The sequence below is a fragment of the Mizuhopecten yessoensis genome, unplaced genomic scaffold, assembly GCF_002113885.1.
Source record: "Mizuhopecten yessoensis strain PY_sf001 unplaced genomic scaffold, ASM211388v2 hete_36156216, whole genome shotgun sequence".
In the NCBI taxonomy this organism is placed as follows: Eukaryota; Metazoa; Mollusca; class Bivalvia; order Pectinida; family Pectinidae; genus Mizuhopecten; species Mizuhopecten yessoensis.
In genome coordinates this window covers 1-4,077 of record NW_018485027.1, presented here as the reverse complement: position 1 = coordinate 4,077, position 4,077 = coordinate 1, and the positions used below count along the sequence as shown (strand labels likewise).

General features: G+C 36.4%; 1 pseudogene; it reads right to left on the bottom strand.

Moving 5' to 3' along the window:
- Nucleotides 1-2,905: 2,905 nt before the first annotated feature.
- On the bottom strand, nt 2,906-3,746 carry LOC110444642 (annotated as a pseudogene).
- Between the last annotated feature and the right edge of the window lie 331 nt (nt 3,747-4,077).

The window sequence follows — 4,077 nt, the reverse complement described above, 5'->3', positions numbered from 1 at the left end:
CCTGCCACCGCCCCCCTGTAGGGTGACCAAGACCCCTCAAGTCTACTGGATGTTAATGCCTTATTATCACTCTGTGTGATATGAATACAAATACATGAATATTAATAACTTGATAAATGACACAGTCAGAAATATTAGTAGGCTAGCTAGCTCGATTATATTACAGCTTATTGACAAATACGCTTCAGCTTGGACTAACATGACACATGCATGTACATTTTATTCCATATTTAGTAATGATCGATGCTTTGTTTGATTTTGTTTTCTTTCCTGTCAAAAATGTGGACTTCTCCTTTAGTTCCAAAAGTATTATAGCTGCTTTGATTGATAGATTGACTGATTGTGGTTATATATAAAATGATGTAACCAGTTGATCACAGTGTCCACAGATCTAGAGGACAGTTTGAAAGTGATATCTCATTGAAATGTCAAAACCAGGACCCATACTCATGAAACCATTCACATGCTCAAGAATGGATTCTGCACACAGTGCTCAAACCATTTTTTTGTTACTTGTTTAAATCATGTAAAATGATCAAAAAGTCAAATATAAACATTGAAAACTGTATTCAGATTTTAGTCTATTCACACATTTTTTCCAAATCATTGACAAAACGGGAACAAGAAATAAGGCTTGAGCACAAAAACCGTGCTTGAGCTTGACAACACTTTCATGAATGCCCAGGACATAGCACTGGCTGCATGTATATAACTGGGTATACGTAGACTCCATTCACAAATCAGGGAGAGGAATCCTGGACACAAAACTACAGTAAGGTTGAGCGTTTTAGGGATCGCTATGGGAGTCTAAGTCAGTAACAATTTTGTTCATATTAAAATTGATTATAAAACTACAAACATCATAGTGTTTTACAATACATGGAATACTGTTTGCACACATCTATATACTGAAGATACAAAATTATTAAGAAGCTTTTTTAAAGTTGATTGGTGTGAAAACTTGAACAAATTGAAAACTTGATAATAATCTTAACTTTGTATTCTGGGATTGGGACTTAACTTTGGCGCCATGTTACATCACTAGAAAAGCTACTGATGCTATTTCTGACACTCCACAATTACTACGTAATGGATTTTATGATAGATGGAAAAAGTCTGTATTTCATAAATTGAATGTACCCAATAAAAAATGTATGGGTGATTGGGTGGTCCACAGAACATCCAGAAAAGAGCACACACTTTTGAATTGTTTGCCATCTTTCTACTTCTTTCTATTTGATGCATTATATAGATATAACTGGTTAATCACACACAGAACAGTTACTGCATGCAGACTTCAGTTTTACAACTATTTCTAGTCAACTTCAGTGGAATCTCACAGGTTACACACCACAATTTGTTTTGATATCAATTTTGAGCAATAGCTGATTTTTTTTGCTGTCTATAATGATCATTGATTGTGAAAAGGCAAACAGCATTTTACAGCAAACAAATTAAAGCTGGCCTTGTTCCTAATGAATTAATCCATATCTGCTGCTGTCGAACTCGGCTCGTACCAGGACGTACACCAGTGTAATCAATGGGGGACATTGTTCCTGTCTATATTTCTATATCAATACATTAATATTTCACACAATGTCTTGCCCAGTCAGTAGTACAACTCTAGTACCCCGATCAAGTGTAAAGTGGCGATGATATCGATGGAGAATTGAGAATGTTGGTGCATTTTTGTTTTATAGTTACCCACTGAATATTGCATCTGTACTATATATGTACCTTTTACAGGCAGTGTTTTATGCATGATAGTTATAATAGCAACAGAAAATTTACTCCTGAAAATGAATCACAGATGGGATAGCAATTTCTCCTTTTTTCAGTTTTTTTTTCATGTGATTTGGTATGAATGGCAGACAGGGGTTGACTGGAGGACTGGCGAGGGTGTAAATCCATTTGGATAAGTGTAGCCAGATCCTATCACAGGATGTAGAATTACATGAAGGCTGTAGTCTCAGCATCATGATACTGGAAGCTGCTGCAGCAGCAGCATTAAAGGGTAGGCTGTGCTATGAGAAGATCCTTTTTATTAACACGCAACAGAAGAAGTGTAATGAACTTTTCTTACTAATTATTTCTTGAACATATTAACCATATTATAGATATTATTAATTATGATTGCATGAACACCAATTTAAAGTTGAAAAAAATGTGTACATTGTATAAGAATATTAGCTATTTTACTCATACCACCAGTTCTTTCGAAATACAAATATACACACACGCACACCCGTAAGAACTAAAAACATTAGTATAAGTATACTCACAGACTTTGATAATACACAGGTAAAATTCAACTTTATGTCACCACATAACAATGTGGGTTTAGTCGAGGACACATACCTGTATACTTAGTTATTAAATATACTATTCAGGGAGTTTCGGACATGAAGAAAATATATTATCTACAAAACATAAAATTGTCAGTTTTACAGACAATAGTCTCCTATATAGTGTTGTCATGGAAATAAAAAATGCAGAACTTTATTTGAAAACCATCTAACATCAATCCAATGTTACTTCAAGTCTTCATAATGATACTCATTCACGTAATACGGATATCAAGAATGTGACGTGACAAAATCATGTAACTGACAACATAGTATTTGATTAGTTTAACCTACATTCTGATTCAGACTTGTCAAGCTGGGTCGCCCAGGTGTTAATGATGCATTTATACAGATTTACCTACATCAAGCTTATAGGTTATTGATAGCTTGCCAATGGTAGGTGTTTCCTTTGATTGAGTATTGAGAAGTCATGGTGTCCACCAACCCAATAGTAATCATTGGTGTTCACACCATCACAATAAAAGGTTAACTAGACTAGTAAGGTTGTGACATAATGATGACAGGTCCTTTATATCCGTTTCTCTTTGATGCATTCTTACCTTGTGAGATTTGGACATAGCCCCTAGGGCTTGAACCTCATGATTCACGTGACGGCCCTCTTGGTGACATACATAGCACACAGGAGTTTTACAAACTAAACAGTACATACTAAGATGCTCTTCCATATGTTCCCGACATTTTGCCTCTTTCCCTTTATTTTTGGCACGAATTATTGCTTTCCCTTGCACTGGGTCTACAAGGTTATGCTTTGCTAAAGATCCACGAGACGGGTGACATCTATTTTTGCAGTTTTCACAATAAAACACTTCACATTGTTCACACATGATAGAAGCTGCTTTGTTTTCTTGATCACATATTTCACATTTAATAAAAACATTGACTTTTTTATTATGATCACCACAATACTTATCAACAATAATTTCCAAAACTTTATTTTTGGGTAGAGAATGATGACCATTTTCATCCAAGAAAACGTTTTTCTTACAGACGGGACACTTAATTCCATAGACACTTCCCTGGACTGCCTGGAATATGTTTGATATGCTGGCTGTCCCGACATAGCTATTAGGCCTACTGTTACAGACAACTCCACTGTCGGTTTCACTAACAAGACTAACTTTGTCGATGTCGGGAAAGTCTTTCGTTTCCGTATCACCTATGACAGGTGTAGAAGGGTCCTCTAGTTGGGAAATAAAATTCTGTGACGGTTCCTGAATCTTTTCTGCACATCCTGAACACAGAGAATGGGAGCACGGAAGCACAAGAGGGTCACAGAAAAATCCCGAACACCGAGGACATTTTAATTCCTCCTCCATCCTGACACACCTGTCTTGTGTATGTTTTGAAGGAAGCGCTCTAGCTAGCATGCTCATTGAATATGCAAATTACACCGAACGAGAACTCGCGAGAGCCCTATTAGCGACGGGAAAGGTATACGCACTTTAAACAAGTCGTACTTATTGCGATCAAATACATGCGTCTACGTTGGTCAGGGTTCTATCAATGGCAGCTTCCACAAAGGTTCGTGTCCTAACGGACAGGACACTTTTTATGGGGAAAAGATGGAACCAACGATGTTTAAATAGTTTAGCTTGTGTGCATCAGAGGAGAAATATACAAAGGTGATCAATGAATATTTCTGTATTGTCAAAACACCCTGTCATCAGTAAATATATGCGGTCACAGTTTATGAACTCGTTATCAGTGATTA